This window comes from Pararge aegeria, chromosome 21 (genome assembly GCF_905163445.1).
Source record: "Pararge aegeria chromosome 21, ilParAegt1.1, whole genome shotgun sequence".
Classification (NCBI taxonomy): Eukaryota; Metazoa; Arthropoda; class Insecta; order Lepidoptera; family Nymphalidae; genus Pararge; species Pararge aegeria.
Genome location: NC_053200.1, coordinates 9,785,359 through 9,797,988, shown reverse-complemented (window position 1 = coordinate 9,797,988; position 12,630 = coordinate 9,785,359). Strand labels below are relative to the sequence as shown.

The 12,630-nt window shown below is 33.3% G+C and overlaps 1 protein-coding gene across 1 annotated transcript in view; it reads right to left on the bottom strand.

Annotated features, from left to right (window-relative positions):
- LOC120633195 (growth arrest-specific protein 1-like) overlaps window positions 1–9,838 on the bottom strand; it is a 32,357-nt gene extending 22,519 nt beyond the window's left edge. Inside the window, exon 1 of the mRNA XM_039903334.1 lies at window positions 9,594–9,838. The gene's annotated coding sequence lies outside the window, so the exon portion shown is untranslated. The remainder of the gene's footprint in view (window positions 1–9,593) is intronic.
- Window positions 9,839–12,630: the final 2,792 nt, after the last annotated feature.

Sequence of the window (12,630 nt, the reverse complement as noted above, 5' to 3'; positions counted from 1 at the left end):
GCTGTATAGTGCGCTGTTAGTGGTTTACTAACGATAACTGTATTCATGATAATGAAAAACAATACTTAGTATTAGAAAGGTAACAGTATACCTACTGTATACTACTTACTTACCAAAAAAACTGTGTTAAGAAATAAAAGATCAAATCCGCTTACATTTATTATCAAATTGGGTCACGGATTAATATGGCAACAGATAAATGATTAAGGTCCTAGATAATATTATGACAATAATTCACACACACGTTGACATGCACACACACACGTGACAAGTCGTTGCAATTCGTTACGGTGCATTTTTTAGGCAACTTCAATAAAAATGAAAATGAATCTATATTATTATTCATGTAGATATAGATTCATTTTCAGTCGTTCAACTAACAATAAATGTATATGGTTTTCAAAGTATAATAATATTCTTTCTAGATGATCTTTTTGATTTTTTTCGTTGTCCACAATTGACCATCTACATACAAATATATTTATTTTGCTCTGCTGCTTAAACCATTAAGAGCAGTGATCTTTTGCATTAGGGGCGTTGTTTTTGCCAAGGAGTAGGTAATATAGCTTTATAATTTTCTTTAGCCTTAAAAATAGTAAAAAATGCGACTGAAGCCCGAGCGTGAACATCGCTGTACAGTGTATAGTATTACATGGAACGGTTAATGTAACCAGTTGTAACAGTTATAATGAGGTTATCGCTTTGTTTACTTGCTTGCTCTGTGCTTAATAAAGGCACAGATGTAACCGCAACTGCTAAGAACCGGTATTTAACTTAACTAATTAGGTACTGAATTAATCATGTATTTTTAACGTTATTTATTTATGAGATTCAAAAAAATATATTGAGTAACTAATTGTCCCCAACTTTTAATCAAAATCATCATCATATATAAATCTAAATAAAACAAGCATATTTTTTTTTATAATTAAATTTATTGTTTGATGCAATCTTAGTTAGTCCGTTAGATTAAAGCTTTTATACTTCAAACAAACTCGTGTGTTTATACTATGAGAGAGGATTTAAAATATGTACTTATATTGATTTCAAAGGATTACTTTAAGATTTTTCATTACAACACACAAGAAACCATAAAAAATGCCAATAAACAATAATACAACCTAAAATTATTATCAACACAAATAGACGTTGGTAAGTAATTGTAAAAATGACGAAGTTGCAAAAGAGCAACCGGTCGTAGAGTCACTAAAAACAGACAAAGTTGACGTTTCAAAATTATCAGATTACTCAAGAAGGCCTATCTTGAAATAAATGAATTTAAATTTCAATTAAATCTGATTTCTGCCCGTTATATCACAGAGAAAAAAAAAAAAAAGAGATGCATAGCGACAAAATAGAAACTCTCTTGGAAATATTCAATTCAACCCTCAGAAAATCACAACAAATCGACAGGCGAACTTAAAATAGCCCAGGCTATCTTTGGTAGAAATTCCAAGTACGTATATATTTTATAGGCCAAACGGAACGCTGTACCGGTATGACAGTAGCTTTGATTCAAGGAACCACTGGACATCATTTATATGACTTGAGCATTAACTACTCCTCTTACGTGTGAACGGTGAAACTTCAGATAATGTAAAAGGTGATAAGGTTAAACATCATCCGTTGGATGAATGTTGAACTCAAAATATTCGCATGTTATTTCCAAAATGTACCCGCTTGGTTTCCAAAATATATTTCCACTTTATTCAAATAAATAAAACGTGCATATTCTATGCTTCATTAATGTCGTGAGATATTATTTGGAAAGAACAATCAGTGATAAAGAAAGGTTATAAAATATAGTCCCAAAAATATAAATTATACCTAGATAACACTATAAAATAAATTATGCCCAGCAATGATTTAAATATTTCCGAATAAAGCAACTCATAAAATATCAACAAAATATGCAAAAATTCAATGTTCATTAGAACATAAAAGATACAAAAGTTTCGTCAGCTCTATCAATTTTGCCAGCCAACACTGAAGGTACATAAAAATAGAGAGTATAGAAACATAAATTTTGGTACATTTAACACGATGTTAAGATTTTAGTAGATTAAGTTTCGGAGGAAGTAAGGAAAGAAGATACGGTTATTTTTTTATAAACTTAATCTAAATAGTTTTAAGAAATATGTGATAAGCACACTACACAGTACGATGTACTTAGTAGGTACGTTGGCCTTTAATTATAACAGAGGTCAGAATAATAGTAGCCAGAAGTCAGATAAAAAAATAATAGTGACATCCAAACATCTGATATTCCTGGTTCGGGAATTCCAAGTAGGTAAAGAAATAACGAAAGCAATCGCTCAGCTATGTAACTAGCTGTAATTCAAAGAAGCAGATGAAGGGAACAAGACACCATTTTATCAAGTGCAATCGTCATACACTTCTCGTTTTACATGTGAACTTTTTGCGCAGCCTACGGGAAACTTTTTAATCTATAATGGCTACATTTTATTTTTAACAACAAATCATTTTAAAGCGTTGGTTCAAGATGTTTCAGGATGGAGTGGATATAAATATCATTAGGGTTTATTTTTATTTTATTTTAGCTTACTTTAGAATACAAAAAATAAATCAAAAGCGATGCTAAGGCAACAGCATATTACCTCAATAATAAACAGTACAGCTAATAAGTATTTCGTGTGAACCAAAATTTACTGTAATAAACCTTGCCTTTCGAGTGTAGTAAATTACCTATAAGAAAGCCTTGAAATCTTAGACGGAAGAGTGTAAACGTGACAAGGGTCCAAAAGCTCTTCAGCCTTCATCTTCAAGAATAATATATTGTAGCGAAAAAAGATGCGGGCTTCGACAAAGAACAAGAGTTCTCATGATTCTCAAATTGCATTATCAAGTACTAAGTAAAATAGTTTTTTACTTAGTACACACTCAAATCATACATCCTTTAAATACATCTATAAGACATTTACATGTCTTATAAATAATAATGCTTGATCGTCCAGCAATCATTTTATTTACTTTAATTAGATTATGCAGAAATCTTACTAAATATACTTATACATTTTTGCAACAAAATGAGAGTCTAGTTTAATCATTCAGTTGATGATGACATTAATATATTGAACCTTTTGTAAAATTTATGGCAACTGTAACAAAAAAAACTGTTAAAATTAACACAATAGGGGCTGCAGGTAGAATATCCTGAGTAAGAGAAAGAGAGAGGAATAAGGGAAACTATCTTATAAATGCACTATTCGATTTACTGTATTATTTAGTTTATACGTAAAGTAACACTTGTTATTCTCTCTTTGAATCGATCAACGACAGCCTATCAAAGATTCTATTATAAATTTTTAAGTTAGCACAGTAGGTATCACTGGACTTGTTCCTAAAACCGACAACTGTCAGATTTTCGCTTACAACAATGGTGCTATTTCTATTGTACAGAAATCTCTAAACTAAACTTAATTGTCAGATCTAAAAGTAATGCTGCCCTTTCACCCTGATAAAGGAATAGGCAGTTTTATATATATTGGATAACAGAATTGCTGTTTCCACAACTTTGAGGAACTTGCTAACTTGTGATCTTTAAAAAAATTCTACCAGCAAAACCACTTGACAGTGAACTAATATATTAGATTTTTTTTTTTTAAATGTTTCGACGTTAAAATTATGTTCTTAGAAAAAATCAGGGGTATGCACATGCCGTTACGATATTTTGATGAAGCCATAGACCTTCAAAACATGAGACGGTCATCCCGAGTCCCGACCCCATCATAAATCAAACCAAAAGTTTTACCCTAATTTGTCACACGTGGTAAGCAGCTGCTGGAAGATTTGGATATTGAGCAGTTTCTTATAATATTATGCATGCATGTGAGTTTGTAATCTTTAGAATAGAACAAAAAAATAAGAACCTCAAGACAAAATGCCAAAGAAGAAAATATAAGTTAATATTAATAGGAAAAAGCAATGCGTATTTTATACCTTTAATTATTTTTTGGCTGTTATTTACGAAGCGGCTTGCTACAATTTAAATCGGAAATGAATTTTTAATTGGATAGATAGTTTGACAATGACTCTAAGAAACTTTAGGTTAGGTATTTGCTTCCATATACCTAACCGATTTTTAAACATTAGGGGGCTTGCTGCTTTAGCATAAATCAGTATTATTTTAATATCCTTGACGATCTGGTTTCACAATAGTAGTATGCGAAGTAAGTAAGTTTTAGTTTCAACCTCAAGTTAAAATCATAGAAAGTTAAAACTTTTCAAATGGCTGAATCTATTCATACACTGAAACTACTACACTATACTGTTGAAACATTAGAGAAGAAAGTTCCTATTGCTTTAACATCAATAATTTTCGCAATTATTTTTTTACAGAATCATGATTTCATAATAAATACCGAAATAGTGAAACATTAGCATACACGCGTGACTGAAATCAAAACAGGCTACCAAATATAGTTATCGCAATGAATTTTGGTAACACTCTCGATTAAATGTGCCACAAACCGAATGGAAATAATATTTTGAATTTTTGCACCTTGCAAAGCTTTGTTTATAACACTACAAATTATTATTCTAGGCTCCGATACTAAATATTTGCCACTTCGCTACATTCATATTTGAAAAGAGGCTTTGTTTGCCAGAGGTATTGCGCCTTACACAACTATGGTATAGGATTTTAAATTCCGTTGGTTTCAAATTTATTCGTAATTCCCATAGTAGGTATACTGACCAAAGAGATTTTCCTCAGGAAAAGCCTTCTACAGCAAATTTCATTCAGAACGTTTAATTTATCAAGATACCAATTAAAATGAGAGGCAAAACCGTTATTTTACTGGTCTGGTAATAGAAGGAAAATCACAGGAACACAGCACCCTATATCCTTTAAAAAACTGCTTGTTTAAGATTACATTGTTGAAATATTTATAAACTCATTACCGGGCCACTATAGGGCACGGGTCTCCTCTGAGAATGAAAACGTTATACCTAGGTCCACGCTGGCCAAGTTCGCCTTTAAGAAAATTGAATGGAACTCTCTGTCATTCAGGTTTCCTTACGATGTTTTCATTGCATCGTTTCAATTTATCGTAATTTCAATCCAGTGATATTTGATTGCTTAAATAAGAAGATTAGAAGTGCGTGACGAAAATCGAACTCTCTGAAAGGGAAGCCGAAGTCATAACGACTAAGCTATTAAATTTTTACTGTTTTAAAGGGAAATCAAACGAAAACACAGTACTGATGAAAATGATCTTTTTATACTGAATTTTTTGTCCTGTAATCTAAAACTAGAATGGCTTGTTTAAGAATTAAGATTACTTTGGAACCCACAACATCAATTTGAACATTACTTCAATTTAACAAAATGTGATACAGTTCCCAGCATATGTTTTGAAAGCGGATTATTACACCGCCAGCTTCATCTAATTAGATACAGAGTAAATCCAATTAAAAAGCCCTTAATTCCTCATATCTAACACATGTGCCACGATAGCGTGTTATGTGTGACATTATCAAACCAAATATAAAAGCGTGTGTAAACATCCTTTGAGATGAGTAAAGGCACTTCACAACAGGCTAGTTTCTTAGACGTGGCACGTCATGTAATCTAATACCCTTGAGGACAGACATGCACAGTTAATTGAGTAAACATAGATTATACACATCGTGCTCCGTGTGTTATCCGATTTCTTTGCTGCGTCGATGAAAATAAAATAAACCGAGAAAGAACTTAGTGATTGCACACGCAGTAACTAGCAAGAATGAAATTTTCTGAAAGGATAATATAATATCATACTTTTTATCTATGCCTCTACAGATTAGCCATTGACTGCAATCTAAAATGATAGCGGGCTAACCTTTATGGGAGAGGAAACCTCATGGATGCCTTGTGCATGCCCGACTTCATTATGAAAGTTTCCCAACGGCCTACGGACTAAAAAACCTTCTCCTCATCTCCACTCGTTCTAACAGAAACCGCGTATGCATTAAATCTGGAAGAGGGCGGTCTCTTGTGCGGAGAGCAAGTCACAGACTTTTGCCTGTCCCACTCGTCTTTTATCCTTCTTTTCATAATACCTCCCAACATATCCGCGCATGCATCGCATCTTTATTCGCTCGGCAATTGGCTCATCATCTCCTTACCTGCCTTCCGTTTGTCCGTGGCTAACCTGTTAGGGGTAGTGCTGATATGCGAATCCCATGCCAGGCCAGTCAGTTAGTCCCGAAATCTCCCACAAGACCAAAGGCAATTATAATAATAATCTAGGCATTTATAATTTCCAAATTCATATTTTCCAATGAACCCTGGACCTTCACTTAATAGACAGCAGCTCTCACCACGCCAAGGCGGACGTCAAAAGTTTAAAAATGCCGAGTAGGTTAGATTTCGCAACGATATCGTAACAATCATTTAAAACTCCACTAAGTTTAGGTAGGTACTTAAAAATGAAAGCCCAAAATATGTTTGTCTCGCGACTGGCAATCATTATCTCTTAACTGCGAAACTAAATAGTTAAACGATAAGACAAACGAACAGTTAGCATACATTAATATTTAAACGTCCTTATTTCCATAAAAACCATACAATTTCTCGAAATTTGAGAATTAACATAATTTTCTGCTCTAAAGATGTCGCGCTAAATCGCATTCCGAAATAGTTTTTAAAATCAACACTTGCATTGTCTTACAAGAACCACTTGTATATTATCTTAGAACTGCCAGCCACACTGTTAATTTAAATTCACAGTACATACAAATAAGCATGTATTCACAAGACGAATAAGTATTTCAATAATAAACTACATTAGCAAACTTTATTGGATCATTGAAACTTATAATATAGCGTTTGGAAATTACAAGGATGATAAAAAAAAAAATAGATTGAGAATGAAAAAGAAACTTTCATTTAAAAAATCTACTAATCTTAAAAAAATAACCAAAAAAATTACTTTTTTTTTTGGTTATTTTTTAATTACAAAAAAATTACTCCAGCTCCTACTAGAGGCCAGATATCAATTTATTAAAGGGAAGACTCTGCTCTGTAATAAAATGATACCTGTGCATGCATTTACTTGAACGCATCAAATATTCTTAGTCGTTACAGAATTACTAAAATAGTAAAATACCTATATTAACTTGATTGGAGCATCTTAAACATTTAAAAACCTGCCCAGATCTGATAGTAGGTACTTAATGGTAAAAATGGTAGGTACAAAATCGCACTAAAATCAGTTCACGCATATGAGCGCTACCATCCAGGCATGCAGACAGTTCGAAGATTTTAACCTCACAAAACCAGCGGTTTTTGAAAGGAGGGAACCACTCCGATAAAATTAACCTAAAAATATTTTGATTCCAATATATACCTAGGTGATTTCTTCGAAACCATTTGTTTTCACAGCACTAAAGGTAGCCGTAAAGTTTATTTTTATCCTTTTGTCCGTCACTCCAGGTAGTTAAGGAGTTACAACAACTTATTATGGACAACAAGGCGTTATAAATCATACGGACCGTGCGTACAGCTTTATTACAAGTGCGTGCGTCTGCGTTACATACAAATACTGCGGGTCTATCCATGGAATTGTGCAAATCCGTTAATTTGTTCGTTGATGCCATTTTAGATTAATATCTGCTACAAATACATCAGTGAAATGCTGATAGCTGAAACTACTTCTTTTCACAATTCTCAATTTTTTCAAGCAAAATCTTTATATTATATGACCAGTCCAGATTCCAATATGCCTAGTGTTGGTTATAGCACTGCTAGTCATAAATATAATATACTAGTAATATTTTGAAAATACAAGATTGCCTCAAAAAAGTTTGTTAAAGAAATGAAATGTAAGAAGATAGAAGGTCCGGATAGTACGGATAGCACTTCTTTTAGATCTGGCAATGTAATTTTGTTATGAGACTTGTGTATAACAGAATTTGTGCCAGTAGTTACCTACTACTATAAAACACACACATAGTCATAACGAGAACCTTCATTTTGTTGGTAATCATTGAACAACATTTTGAACTATCAAAATATGGCAAAACAAGTGAAGTATTATCCTTTCATGATGAAGGGTTAGTCTTAGTCATAGGGTGCTTCTTATCATAATACATTACTTCGTGTAATTAATTACTCTGTACATTACATTCGTGCGTGTTTTATTTACGTCAGCTGGTTAATAGACCATCTCATTATTTCAGCTCACGCTTGCATTACAGCTAAGGACACGAGAAAAGCGAGGACATACTTTGTTATACGACCATGTGACTTAAATTAACCATTTCTATGCTTCATTGCACGTTTGTTAATATTTAAGCATGCTAAAGCCTAGTGCAATTCCTGTTATTACACAAGGACCTCGTTAAATCTCACCCTGCCAACGTACCAGAAATCACAAATGGTCTGTTCTCCTTTTTAGAGTTCCAAAAGAGAAAACAGCTAATAAATAGAAAATATTTAATAGAAAACTAAATATAAATATATTTTATTGTCCGTCATCCGTCCATGTGGCCTTTTTCTCAGTGATGACTTGTAAAGTTGAAACTGATACTGAATGCTAAATTTAACGTATGTACTTCTTATCCGGATTCATGCCGGATAGAGTGATAAGAAAACGTTGTTAGTTTTTTCGGACTAACTAAACGAACGTCGACGTCAAAAATAACGTCTAAATAGATATTTAGTTTTTATCACGCTCTGGCATTTAAAAGACGCTTCCAGTTGAAGTGCGGTAAAACACTGCATACATATTCCGACGTTACGCCACGTTTATATGTAAGGCCCTATGGACCAGAATATAAACTTGAGAGACCTTCCTGGATTAGTAAGATTCCTCATAAAGATTGACATCGCTTAAAGGTGCGTGATAAGTTTCATATTCCAATTGTCAAAATTTTAGCACTTAGTAACTTTAGGATATAATTTATAAAATAAAAGTTTTGCGAATACTTAATCTAGAAAAACTTATATTTGCACTCACTCTGCAGTGCAGCTGCAATGCTGGCCTTCATAAGGAATGTTACAAACCAGACATTGTTTCCAAAATAGAATCTTACGATCAGACAAAAACTTTATTGAGATGATTCCTATTGTGATTCAAGGAATTGGACTAAACTACCTGTTCATTTTGCCCTCATCTGGCTGGTATTACTACTTACCATATTACGAAGCAGTTCTTAGCTATTAAAAGCACATTCGAATTAGCTATGAATTTGGTTTCTGAAGACGTGTAGTAGTAATTTTCATATAAAAAGCTAAGTAATGAATTTTTAGACAAGAATTTTAAGCCAAAAAATTCTGGCTTTCCGTGGTTGCCTTAACCTTTTCTTAAGTTATCTTCTTATCTATCCTGAGATTTTTGCTTGATTCATGAGCGAGCTTTCAATTAAAAATAGTTTTTGCTATGGAGTAGAGTTACATTCTAATTACATAGTATTACATACCCATAACTGTAATAATTAAAATAGTACCTTCCGGTGTCCCTGAAGGCAGTATTTTAGGTAACTTTCAGATAATAGTTTTGGAAATTTTTATATTAAAAAGAAATAAACAGTATTTTTTTATTTAGGCTACATTAGATAAATTAAAATAAGTAATATGACGCACGTACTTTTACTTAGATGCTCGTTCGCAGTCACATGGCTCCGGTTCGGTGAAAAGTTTCAACAAAAACTTTACGATCCTACAAAAATATCACTGTACCAGTCACGAACGAAACATCACAAAACGGGATTCCTGTAGTGGTATTGTCTTTTTCGTGCAATAGATTCACTTCGTTTCAGTTACTTTGTTCGAATTTTATAAGTTTTTATTTTGCTATCGATGTTTTAGCGCGTTAACCGAACGTAGGTACGTTCTCAACGGCCGGCCGCGACTTTCAGATTGAGTTGTGTACGCTTGCCCCGAGTGCAGATGACAGCTTCGATGCCCCTCCGCCCTTCCCTCGGGATAAAGCTTTGGAATAGAGTTGTCCCGGTTTTATTTAGTTTTATTTTATACGTCCAACCGGTCTTTAACTTTAACTGAGAATGTGTACTATGAATTTTTTGTTAGAAGAAAATGAATGAAACTTTTAAGGTTTATGTAGGTAGGTGCCTACCTACTTAAATTTGCATCAGAATTTAGATGTAGAGACCCCATATACAGAATCTAGTTAAAAATTAGTGAAGAAGAAGGTAGAATAGTAAGGATACTAAAAAAAAAAAATAATAATGTAGCTAATAGTACCTATTTCTATTGATTATTTAAGTAACTTATTTTTAACAAATAAATCGGCCGTCCAGTACTTAGTAACCTACCTATTAAATAGCATATAATAAGAGAAGGCAAAATTCAGTAAAACTTGTATTGTTATATACTTGAATACTTAAATAGGTATTTAAACAATCTTTTACTTTTTTTTTCAAAGAAGAGCCTAGGTATATTTTGAAAAAAAGTAAAATCTATACACATTTGATATCAATCGATGGTCGTTGGAAATTGAAATTCCTCAACGTTATAAACCCTACTTAAGTAAACCTAAATGAATATATTGTTTGATTTAAAAAAAAAAAACCGAACTAGGTACCGGTCTACTACTTATGAAACTAAATAAATATTATTTCTAAATGTTAATCTTAGACTAAGATTAAACTTCGGTAACTTGAAAAGCAAGTTCACTATTCGAAACTGTAATTGCATAGTATCAACATAGGTACCTAACTACTTATTAAAAGCTCTATGCGCTGTAAAGTTGAAATTCGTCCGCCTGAACACCTTTGTATACCTACCTACTTCGTGAGTTGTTTATGTGTAACGAGTTCTCGAGAAAGTCATTATTGAGACCTTCATCGGGGCATATTTTTTGTTCGGCGGCCGACGTTTGTGTACTGTACCCTTAGTAAGAGATTTACGCACTCGCGAGCGTAGTCGCTTTCGATTGTCGAAACATTAAAACGTCAACGTTAAATGGACCTAATTACTCTTGTATTGGCATCGCAAATTTTTATAACATTAAAATTTCTCTGGTATTCATTTTTATTTGACAAATGCTCCAGCTAAGTTTTAAGTGTAGAGGAATATGAGTTATTAAGCTACAGCGATAAAAGCTATTTCAATTCGACCTCACATTGTTTCATTTATATAAAACGGCTCCAAGATTGTCAGCCTACAAATCATGTACTAAGGGTGCTGCAGTGTATAAAAAACGGTTTATTTTAAAATTGCGTTGATTGAGTTGTTACGGCGGGAGCTGGAAATATTGGAGTGATTTCATGCTCGCGGCAACGGTTTGTAAACACCGGATTGCGTGTTATGCAGCTATTGTACAGTTTATTTTTACTTACCAATATACGTACCTTAGGAACTTGTTATATGATATCTTTAATGTTATAGGAATATCCGGTTATTCGTATTTCTTATGATTTAATCATTTGTTTAAGTTATTGATGACTTGAACTTTGTTGCTTTAAGGAATAGGTAACTGTAATAAACTTTGTTTATAAGTGTAGAATAAAGATATATATAATATTTAAAGTTTTCATTTCCTTTTCATCGTTGTTTGTTGTTAGTTTTCTTCAAATAAACTCACCTAAAATAAAACCTTAGGTACTTACAGCGCTCCCTAGCAGTAGAAGCAGCTCTGTCACATTTTCTTTTCTTGAAAAAACACCTAAGCAAAAATAATTTTAGTAGATTAGATACCTTCGCACAAATCAGGGACAAGAGCGTAGGCCCTCCATACTGTTTCAATGCGGGTTGGCGGGCTTGATAACAAAATGATAGTGATAACAGCGGATACGGGATACCCTACGACTTTGAACGCTTTCTGAAGCACTTGACGAGCTGGGTTGTTCAAGTCGCCTGGATTTTGGGACTACACACGCCACGCCAACTTCAGCTAGCCATGATGCTTCCATAAAATGGTTTCTTTTTACAAGCACCATAGCTTCGTCCGCATAACAGATTGACGAATGACCTACGCCGATGTCCTAATATCTGACTGCGAAATAAGAACGTAAGTTTACCTATCTTTGCAGAAAAATCGCAATCTCAAATCTACTTACCTTGCTAATATATTATTTTTTGTTTTAGTGTAACATAGGAACTGATTCAAGAATCTCGATATACACAGTTAAACTTCCTCGACATTACACCAAGGAAGCATATGTACTGCCCAGTAGATTTTATTTGCCTGAGGTGTAATATAAAGATAAGTTCAAGAAATACGGTCGACCAATCGGTCTTTAATGGTTTAAGTACTTATACGTATAAGATTAAGACAACTTCGCCGACATAGGGCATGAGTAGTTATCTCGCAATCTAGTAGCAATTCTTCATTTATTAAAGAATTAAAAACATACAAAAACCGTGTACACGACTAATATTGAAGCATCAAAAACCACTCCACTTTAGTAGGTTTTCTCGAACAGGTGATTAGTCATAATTATTATTATTTACCTTTAATGTTCTAAACGTTAACCATAAAATTTTGAAAAAGTATGTGAACTAGGAACATTCCGCCGCTGTAAAGGTAGAACACGTGCGCGAGGCTTTCTCACTGTTTTTGGGTTTTTTATAATTGTCACTGTCAACTTCAAGTTGATACTTCAAATGTTGACACCAATGGCAAATTGACAGCAGCGATATTTATTTTAGGTTATATTGTT